Raw genomic sequence first — 12,205 nt, 5'->3', positions numbered from 1 at the left:
ATTTTAATTTACTCGGTCTTGAGGCATTATGAAACAATTGATCTTATATTTATAAGATCAATTGTTCCGACTGCCAAGCCTCCTACATCGGTGAGACTGGCAGAAACCTCACAACAAGACTGACTGAACACAGACGGGCGACGAGGAAAGGTGATGTCAGCAATCACATTGCTGAACACCATCGACTTACCAACCACAACATTGACTGGGACTCTGCGCAATGCCTAACCTACAGCACTGTCTATTTTCAACGACTGACTCTGGAAAGCTGGTTTAGGACAGCTACATTTTGTGGCTGAAGTTAATAGAACGTAACTGAATTAAACTTTATTCCCAATTAGGAAACACTTCGATGAAATGAGTAATATGAAACTAGTAGAGTGTTGCATTTAGTCTCAAAAGTAAGGTTGTGGTAGATATGTCAGTAAAAATTCTCGTGTGTAATTAGAAAAAAAAGTGATCTCAATGATGTTCGCGAACTCGGTAAAAAAAACCTCCCTATTAAGAGGCTGTCAGAAAATTTCATATTTTTTCAACAAAATCGCTCATTTCCATTTACAGTTTTCGTGGCGTTTGACCGTATTCGTGGGAGTTGTGATATCTGTAAAAGTCACAAGGGGAATATTCTCGTGTCCAGAACCCTACGGTACCTGTTTGGGTTTGCCAGCTGTTACTCGCACACAGTTGCCTCTTCAGTGTCTCACGCTGGAATGTCTTCTTGATCCTCACTTTCTAAATAAGACTGTGGGCGAGTTAGTCTCTTGCGCAGCCGTTGAGGCAGCTGCGGATGGGACTGCATGGGGTGAAGTTTCTAAAAGAAACTGAAAAAAAAAATAATAAAAACATTGAATCCTTATAAGAAGAAACGATTTACACCGCCCTACTCTTGTACCGCGAACGACGCTGGGTTGACACTTGAAATTGCTGTGTTAGCGATCAATTACACATGATAACCTCTCTTCTCGCGTCTCTTTTAAAAACCCACTTAGTTTGCTTCCCAGTTTGGTGACAAAAAGACGACGGTACGAGGTTGAGACGTACCTTAAATGCAAACCGTTAAAAGTCTTATACCAGCACAACTGTCACAGGTCTGCACATGTGCAGGTTTGTTTCCTTTAACAGATTTCTATGAAGGGTTCAATTTCCTTTCGCTTTGATTGCAAGACAGCGGTTGCTTTTAAACGATTTCCTTTGAAATTTTGCGCGGGAAAGTGGCTACAGCCGGCCAGAATTGATGCCCACGCGCGTACCCGGCGTTAAACCGCTGTGTTCTACCCACGTGCACCCCTGGATTTTTCAAAGACACAACTATGACTCAGTTTCTGACTGTATACGAACTATTGGGTAATATTGGGTGATTCGCTCCGACGAAGGGCTAACGCTCGAAACGTCAGCTTTTGTAATCATTACGGTGGCCAATTTACCATTTCAACTTTGTTGATATATCCAAATTATTTCGTTACTCCCACCGACGCAGCCCCAAACAGTTTCTTTCGAAACTATCAGCCTTTATCTATTGGGTAATAGTTTATTTTGACAAAGAACTTCAAATGACAGCTCCGGCGTAAAGCTCAATATAGTTACTCTGATATCAACTGTCGTGATCACTGATTCGGTAAGTTTTGATCATAATTTTCAAAGCAGACCCAGAGTTTTTCTTTCGTTCGCATTCTGGAATAGCCACTAAACCTACCAAGCAGACTAAATCATACATACAATAAACAAACAAAGAGACACACGTACTGATGACACAAGATACGATACCACACTCAAAATCCTGCATGTTAGAAAAAAATTAAGATTTGTGTTCTTTGTTTTTTTGCTTCAGGTCAACATACAAGATGTTGAAGGTTGCAGCATATTTCTGCAAACTGATTTCTTAACAAAACCAAATTCTTGGGGAGAAAAGAGAAAACGAAGATGAGTAAGGGAAGGAGACAGAGCTTCTCTATGATCTACTTGGGTCTACATGACCTAATCTACTTACATTTTCACGGACACAACACCAAGAAAAAATAGTCAACACATTTACTGTACAGCATCTTAGTAAGAAGCAAATTAAGACAGGTTCCTTTTTAACTTTCCAGACTTTTGTAACTTTTCTTTGTCTTTTGTGAATTTTCTTCGCTTCTATTTTTCGACGACTAGGGGCAAAAACATCCTCGTCGCCATGTTCCCACTAATAACGTAGCTCCACTTTCTGCATATAAACCTATACACAACCCACAATTCCTCTGTTCGCTCTGACGAAGGGCTAACGTTCCAATTTACAATTTCAACTTAGTTGATATTACCAAATTACCTTGTTACCCCCACCCACGCAGCACCACAGTTTTTCAGTTTAGAAACTCACCCCCTTTAAAGAACAATACAGCTAACTTACAAAGTTCTGTGAAAAGAAAACTAAATGCTACACTATTCCACTGCGTTAAATTTTTTGCACACTACTTTACAAGGCTGACACCATTTCAACGCTTCCTTTGAATGAGAAAACTATGAATTCAAGCATTACTTACAAGGATCTCATCACGAATAAAATATTTAGTTCTTGTCTCTAATTCCTTATCCTCAAGCTCTGCCATGGACTTAAGCGTGACAGACAAGTTAAAGAGACGATAGACTGTGGACGACATTCCTGTGCCAATCTCATTGTATTTTGTTTGAAAATACGGGGGAAAAAAGATTTCAACGTTACAGGGAAACCTGAAGGTTTGCATAAACACACCAACGTATCAGCTAGAGAATACTCTGATAGATTCACGTTAGACTGCCTGACTCAAATCAGAGCCAGAGGCTACAGAAGAAAGCGGATGAACAGTGACCTGTACTCAAGAAAGAACCTAGATAAAAAAAATACGTACATCTGAACTTTCAACCAAAACAAGGAACCAAATGATAACGTCAAAGAGATCTAGACAAAGTAAACGCGTAGATTTTTCCCAAAAGCTAGTGGATATCTCAATTATGAATTACTTTTCAAAGAGCCATGAGATACAACGAAAACAGTACACTAATGTGCTTTTCCATGATATGATAAGAAAGGAGTTCCGAGACAAACTTGACCATTTTATTCCACGCAAGCATCAATCATTTTTATAACAGACATCCAAAATCACAAACAAAATACATCAAAATCCACCAATCTCGCCCCAAAAACATGACCTTTCTAACCCTCTAAAGTATTTCACATTATCATATTCATCATCAAGTTATTGAAAGGGCTGAGAGGGAAAGTATATATAAAGCCTTAGTCAAAGGTACAAAAATATTGAACCTGCAAGGTTTTCACATACATGCACATAAGTCAGCCATGGATGCAGACAAATCAGTTAGAATTATGATTAAAAGTTACATCGTCGTGATAACAAAGTTGAAATCTCTCCATAATCGTTAGACAAGACATTGAGCTGCTCGTTCCAAAATCGAAATCTAATCATATTTTTACAGAATGATGGTAAAAGAAAGTAGATGAATGCAAATGAACGCAGATGAATAAAGCTAGATGAAGATAATTTGAGGCAAGTGAAAGTAAACAGATGTGGATAAATGCAAATAAAGGTAGAAGAAGGCAGATAAAAGGTAGATCTATATGTAGATGAAAGTAAAGGAAGTAAACTAAGCCAAATGGAGGCAAACGAAGGTAAACGAAGGCAAATGAAGGTGGATGTATGTAAATAAATGTAGATGGAGGCAAATGAAGGTAAATGAAAGTAAATGAAGGTAAGTGAAGATAAATGAGGATGTATGTGTGTAAATTGAGGCAAATGAAGGTACATGAAGATAAATTAACGTAAATGGGCGTAAATACATATATCAACGATAGCCCCCACATAAACACATGCACGAATATTTATCCGTAGACACAATCTATACCGAGATGGGAACATTTTCCCGAAAGCGAGGCTCGAGGAAAACTGTGAGCTTGGACAAATAAACAAGCACATTTTCACGCCAAATGGAGGCTGATGTGTTTATTATTCTTCAAATATTTTTTAACGCGGAGGAAAAATGTTTACAAACAGCTTACTATTTACGGCGTAGGATTTTCACTTTTCAGTGTTCCCTATTACGATTTTACGTTCCCTCTTCTTTGCCAACTACACAACGCTTTCTCATCTTGAATTAAAAGTACAAAACGCAGTGTTTTCGTATCGAGCGTCAGTTTCGAAGATTGGAGGATATCACCTGGGTTATACCCGTGTATATCCCCCAGTCTTAGTCAGGGGATGTTCGGTCACGTTATATGTTTAATCAATCGCGCGCAAGCAAAAATACAATTTTGATTTTGAGAGGGTATGTGAAGGGCAAAGAATACATACTCCCCCTAAATATGTATATCATATATAACGGGACATTTAGTGAGTAAACACATGCGGCCTTTCATTAGAACGAGCCTAGGAAAAAATTCCCAGGTCAATGGCGTTCTTTTCTTGCCATCGACTATATGCAGCATCGTAGAAGACCATGGAGTCACTTTGTAAAATCGCTCATGTAGGCTATATTATTCTTTCACGTCATGGACCTGTTATGTGAGACATATCATTGCGTTACCTTCATTACAGTCTACAGTAGGTACGACTATCCACACTGTCCACAATAAGTACAACTATCTACACTATCTACAGAAGATACAGCTATCTACACTGTCTACAGTAGGTACAGCTATCTACACTGTCTACAGTAGGTGCAGCTATCTACACTGTCCGCAGTAGATACAGCTATCTACACTGTCTTCAATAGGTACAGCTATCTACACTGTCCGCAGTAGGTACAGCATTCTACACTGTCTACAGTAGATACAGCTATCTACACTGTTTACAGTAGGTACAGCTATCTACACTGTCTACAGTATGTACAGCTATCTACACTGTCTACAGTATGTACAGCTATCTACACTGTCTACAGTATGTACAGCTATCTACACTGTCTACAGTAGATACAGCTATCTACACTGTGTACAGTAGGTACAGCTATCTACACTGTCTACAGTCGGTACAGCTATCTACACTGTCTACAGTAGGTACAGCTATCTACACTGTCTACAGTGGGTACAGCAATCTACACTTTCTACAGTATGTACAGCTATCTACACTGTCTAAAGTAGGTACAGCTATCTACACTGTCTACAGTCGGTACAGCTATCTACACTGTGTACAGTAGGTACAGCTATCTACACTGTCTACAGTGGGTACAGCTATCTACACTTTCTACAGTATGTACAGCTATCTACACTGTGTACAGTAGGTACAGCTATCTACACTGTCTACAGTCGGTACAGCTATCTACACTTTCTACAGTATGTACAGCTATCTATACTGTCCACAGTAGGTACAGCAATCTACACTGTCTACAGTAGGTAGAGCTATCTACACTGTCTACAATAGGTACAGCTATCTACACTGTCTACAGTATGTACACCTATCTACACTGTCTTCAGTAGGTACAGCTATCTACACTGTCCACAGTAAGTACAACTATCTACACTGTCTACAGTATGTACAGCTATCTACACTGTCTGCCGTACGTACAACTATCTACACTGTCTACAGTAGGTACAGCTATCTAGAATGTCTACAGTAGTAAAAGCTATCTACACTGTCTACAGTACGAGCAACTATCTACACTGTCTCCAGTAGGTACAGCTATCTACACTGTCCACAGTAAGTACAACTATCTACACTGTCTACAGTATGTACAGCTATCTACACTGTCTGCCGTACGTACAACTATCTACACTGTCTACAGTAGGTACAGCTATCTAGAATGTCTACAGTAGTAAAAGCTATCTACACTGTATACGGTATGTACAGCTATCTACACTGTCTACTGTAGGTAAAGCTATCTACAATGTCTACAGTACGTACAGCTATCTACACTGTCTACAGTAGGTGCAGCTATCTACACTATCTACAGTATGTACAGCTATCTACACTGTCTACGGTAGGTGCAACTATCTACACTGTCTACAGTAGGTGCAACTATCTACACTGTCTACAGTAGGTGCAACTATCTACACTGTCTACAGTAGGTGCAACTATCTACACTTTTTACAGTAGGTGCAACTATCTACACTGTCTACAGTATGTGCAGCTATCTACACTGTCTACAGTAGGTACAGCTATCTACACTATCTACAGTAGGTGCAGCTATCTACACTGTCTACAGTATGTACAGCTGTCTACACTGTCTACAGTAGGTACAGCTATCTACATTGTCTACAGTATATGCAGCCATCTACACTGTCTACAGTAGGTACAGCTATCTACACTGTCTACAGTATGTACAGCTATCTACACTGTCTACAGTAGGTGCAACTATCTACACTGTCTACAGTAGGTACAACTATCTACACTGTATACAGTATGTACAGCTATCTACACTGTCTACAGTAGGTAGAGCTATCTACACTGTCTACAATAGGCACAGCTATCTACACTGTCTACAGAAGGTACAGCTATCTACACTGTCTACAATAGGTACAGCTATCTACACTGTCTGCAGTACGTGCAACTATCTACACTGTCTCCAGTAGGTTCGACTATCTACACTGTCCACAGTAGGTACAACTATCTACACTGTCTACAGTATATACAGCTATCTACACTGTCTACAGTAGGTAAGGGTATCCAGACTGTCTACAGTAGGTAAAGCTATCTACACTGTCTACGGTAGGTAAAGCTATCTACACTGTCTACAGTATGTACAGCTATCTACACTGTCTTCAGTATGTACAGGTATCTACACTGTCTACAGTATGTACAGCTATCTACACTGTCTACAGTACTACAGCTATCTACACTGTCTACAGTATGTACAGCTATCTACACTGTCTACAGTACTACAGCTATCTACACTGTCTACAGTAGGTGCATCTATCTACACTGTCTACAATATGTACAGCTATCTACACTGTCTACAGTAGGTGCTACTATCTACACTGTCTACAGTATGTACAGCTATCTACACTGTCTAAAGTAGGTACCGCTATCTACACTGTCTACAGTAGGTAGAGCTATGTACACTGTCTACAGTAGGCACAGCTATCTACACTGTCTACAGTAGGTGGTACTATCTACACTGTCTACAGTATATACAGCTACCTACACTGTCTACAGTATGTACAGCTATCTACACTGTCTACTGTATGTAAAGCTATCTACACTGTCTACAGTAGGTATAACTATCTACACTGTCTACAGTACGTAGGAGCAACTATCTACACTGTCTACAGTAGTTGCAACTATCTACGCTGTCTACAGTAGGTACAGCTATCTACACTGTCTACAGTATGTACAGCTATCTACACTGTCTACAGTACGTACAGCTATCTACACTGTCTACAGTTTGTACAGCTATCTACCCTGTCTGGAGTAGGTACAGCTATCTACACTGTCTAGAGTAGGTACAACTCTCTACACTGTCTACAGTATGTACAGGTATCTACACTGTCTACAGTAGGTACAGCTATCTACACTGTCTACAGCAGGTGCAAATATCTACACTGTCTACAGTATGTACAGCTATCTATACTGTCTACAGCAAGTACAGCTATCTATACTGTCTACAGCAAGTACAGCTATCTACACTGTCTACAGTAGGTACACCTATCTACTTTGTCTACAGTATGTACAGCTATCTACGCTGTCTACAGTAGGTACAGCTATGTACACTGTCTACAGTGGGTACAGCTATCTACACTGTCTACAGTAGGTACACCTATCTACTTTGTCTACAGTATGTACAGCTATCTACGCTGTCTACAGTAGGTACAGCTATGTACACTGTCTACAGTGGGTACAGCTATCTACACTGTCTACAGTAGGTACACCTATCTACTTTGTCTACAGTATGTACAGCTATCTACGCTGTCTACAGTAGGTACAGATATCTACACTGTCTACAGTGGGTACAGCTATCTACACTGTCTACAGTAGGTACACCTATCTACACTGTCTACAGTATGTACAGCTATCTACACTGTGTACAGTAGGTACAGCTATCTACACTGTCTACAGTAGATACAACTATCTACACTGTCTACAGTATGTACAGCTATATACACTTTCTACAGTATGTACAGCTATCTACACTGTCTACAGTATGTACAGGTATCTACACTGTCTACAGTAGGTACAGCTATCTACACTGTCTACAGTATGTACAGCTATCTACACTGTCTACAGTAGGTACAGCAGTCTATACTGTCTACAGTAGGTACAACTCTCTGCACTGTCATACAGTTGGAACAAATATGAACTCTGTCTGCAGTAGGTACAATTATCCACAGCACTATTTACGGTAGGTACAGCTATCTACACTGTTTACAGTAGGTACAGGTATCTACACTGTCTACAGTAGGTACAGCTATCTACACTGTCTACAGTAGGTACAGCTATCTACACTGTCTACAGTAGGTACAGCTATCTACACTGTCTGCAGTAGGTACAATTTTCTACACTGTCCACAGTTGGAATAACTGACTTCACCGCTCAGCAAAGGTCAGACAACAGCACCGCTATTTCCCAGTGCTTTTTTCTCTCGATATTTCTCGGAGTATCTTTTTTACGGTCATAAATAAAAACCTTTTATCTTTTCTTGCAAAGGTTCTTTTCTTAATTTTGAACTTTGTCTTTATTTTTTGTTCGTTTATAACGATAAAGTGATAGAACACTGCAAAGTCAAACCCAGGCACGTTAAATTGCGTGAGGCTGTTTTGTTTTGCAAACAGTTAAAATTCTGGCTCTTTACCGACATTTTGGACGAAATGTTTGGTCTTAGAAAAAAAAAACCGAGACTGATAATTTATTGTAGTTCAGGCGAAGGTAAGTCTTAATATTAAATAAATTAAATGGGTCAGAAGAAGAGAAGTTGAGTTTTAAGTCATATTGATCTAAAATCGTCTTTTTATCTACTGGGGGTTGAGTTTAAAACCTTCTTAAAATCACGTATCACCTCTTAGTGAACCAAATTTATAAATTAAGTACAGGAGATGCATTGTACAAAGAACATTGGAGAGCATCAGTTTATTGAAGACTGATGAGGAAGACGCTCATCACTTAAGGCAACTTTTTGATGAAGGGGGCTTAAATTTAGATGAAGAACCTCTTTCCTTCCTACCTAAAGAAGATGATGTTCAAATCCTTCAGGAAAAAGTGGAGGAATTTCGATTACTAGGAGTTTACGATAAGATGCTTGGAGATTTGGTCACGAAGACATGCGCACAAATACTACAACTGCCAATAATGGTCATAACGTCAAGGGAAGCAGTTTCATATCTTCCGTTTGTTCCGGATAGGTTAACAAGCAAAGAACCAGCTGTTGTTGTTTTTCATTACTATGGACCTGATCATTATGACTCCACCAAAACGTCAGAAGGTTAGTGTGATGATTATTTGAAAAAAATCTGATGTTTTTCTAGTTATCGGATGGATAAAGTTCAATAAAGCGATCACATTGCAGATATTCGGCCATAAGCTTAAAAGAACTGTATTGACACCTTTGAGCAAGCTCTAACTTTTTTAGAACATAACCAAAGTAAACCGCGCGTTCTGATTGGTCAAATTAGCGTCCCCCATTTGCCCATGCGTGTACGCTGCTGACGTGAGCAAATACAAAGACTAGTTTTCCCCGCGCGCGCTTTTTCTTTTCTGGTCACGTAAGATTTGTCAAATAAAAGAAAACTCTTATTAATGTTATGTTATAAAACAAATGATAAACGCCACAGTGTACACTATTGATCTATGGATGCACGCGTGAGGTTGCTAAGCACAAAAGAAGCGTAAGAGTTGCGCGAGGTGATAGCCGAGAGCGACTCTAGCTTCTTCTGACATTTTTAAAGGAGTTGAATCATCAGACTTTTTCAAATTGCGGCCACACAAAGCGTGCCCAGTGATTAAGTGTAATCACAACTGAAAACTTGTGCTCGAGAAAATTTATTGCTTAAGTTTTTTGCTCTGGTCAGCTATGTTGCTTGAAGCTGAGTAAACACTCTTCTTATTATTTCATTTGTTCTGAATTTTAATTATACAAAAACACTGCTTGCGTAGCCTAATCAGCAAATTTGACATAAAGGTTGTAAAATACGAAAGTCACTTAACTAAAGTACAGCCCACAGGTCGTCATTAATCTAAACGTGTACGAAAACCTTTCTAAATACGAGCGCAAGTTTATATAGAGATCGTACTCATTATCAGTCGAATTATCGGAATTGAACACATCGAGTTTTCCTAGCGAGATCTCTTTACTTCACAGCAGAAAAGCAGATAGCGGAACTCGCAGAAGAGAAGGCCCTGATTGAAAAGGGTTGTAGTGGTGGAAGGAATAATAAGAACAGACAAAGATCGTGTGTTGAACGTTCTTTGCTAAGTGATCAGGCAACATCTTGTCCATGTCTCCGCTCAAAACTGAGGTGTTCAACAAGATGTAGAAAGAGGGGCTGCGCAAACAAAGAAAAAGTTATGGAGACCTTTTGTAGATGCGGCGAAGGAAAAAGAAAAGCAGTGACTATAAATCTTGTCGTGATTAAGTTGGAAAACGCGAAACGAAATGTCCTTGTTTCATACGAGGCAGTTCAGGTAATAAAACGGCTTCGTCAAAAAGGATTATCTAACACCCGTCAAAGAAGAACAAAAAAGATAACTTCAAGGTCGCCCACTGCCATACGACTAGCTTAATGAAGCAGGATTTCAAGTAAAACAAGACGGCTGGAATACGCTGGAGACCTGCATTTCACCTACTACTAAGTCATTTATTTCCTCTACTTGCACCTCCCCAACGACTGAAAACATTTTTAACCTTTCTAACTACGTCGTAAGGTAGATAAACACCGATAGGTAGAAACACACAATCAGTAAAAAGACAATAAATAAAAATCGAGCAAAGCGGGCTACGCGCATGATTTTTCCTCTTTACTCATATAATGAGGCCTTGGCTGAATCAGGCCTGACTAAACTTTCAGATCGCCGCCAGACACTAGTTGATAAACTATTTAAGAATGTTTTACAGAATGAACAGAACAAGCTCCATGAACTTCTTCCTACTCGCAGCACATGTACATTTAACCTAAGAAATATGCGGAAGTTTAAGCCAGTTTTTAAGACGAACAGGTTTCGTAATAGTTTTATTACCTTCAATGCCCTAAAGGCTTGAACGGTTTTATACAACCGTTTTTTTTTTTTGGAACATATATTTAGTGTTCTTATTGCTGTTTTAATACATTTAGTCTAACGTATTTATCAATCGTATATGAGCACGATCCTTCGCAGTAAAGCACTATTTGAGCAATAGTGAAAATCAGACCTGAAAAAAATTTCAGGCCTGTACGGGATTCGAACCACTGACCTCTGCGATACTAGTGCAGCGCTCTACCAATTGAGCTAACAAGCCAACTGGGAGCAGGCCATCAAATTAATTCGATATAAACCCGTAGATGATAAATCAAACAACAACAAACATATGAAACATATGTGTGAACTGCGGTTATGAGACGTATATGAGCACGATCCTTCGCAGTAAAGCACTATTTGAGCAATAGTGAAAATCAGACCTGAAAAAAATTTCAGGCCTGTACGGGATTCGAACCACTGACCTCTGCGATACTAGTGCAGCGCTCTACCAATTGAGCTAACAAGCCAACTGGGAGCAGGCCATCAAATTAATTCGATATAAACCCGTAGATGATAAATCAAACAACAACAAACATATGAAACATATGTGTGAACTGCGGTTATGAGACGTATATGAGCACGATCCTTCGCAGTAAAGCACTATTTGAGCAATAGTGAAAATCAGACCTGAAAAAAAATTTCAGGCCTGTACGGGATTCGAACCACTGACCTCTGCGATACTAGTGCAGCGCTCTACCAATTGAGCTAACAAGCCAACTGGGAGCAGGCCATCAAATTAATTCGATATAAACCCGTAGATGTTTGATTATCAATGTTTGAAACTTGTAAATAATCGTATAATTCAACTTTTGGTTGCAAATCGGTTATTAATAAACTATCTATCTATCTATCTATCTATCTATCATTACAATGTAAAAGGAACAGGCAGGAGGCAATGTTGAACTTTATATGTGGATTATGAATGGTGTATTAAGAACGCTCGCGCCCAAATCTTCACGTGTTCAGATTGTTCTGAAACTTTCCTCAAGCTAAGTAACGACGTACTCATGATGCACAACCAAAAAAAAAAGATAAGAATA

The sequence above is a fragment of the Stylophora pistillata genome, chromosome 3 (genome assembly GCF_964205215.1).
Source record: "Stylophora pistillata chromosome 3, jaStyPist1.2, whole genome shotgun sequence".
In the NCBI taxonomy this organism is placed as follows: Eukaryota; Metazoa; Cnidaria; class Anthozoa; order Scleractinia; family Pocilloporidae; genus Stylophora; species Stylophora pistillata.
The sequence above is the reverse complement of the archived record's forward strand: the minus strand, read 5'-3'. Positions refer to the sequence as shown.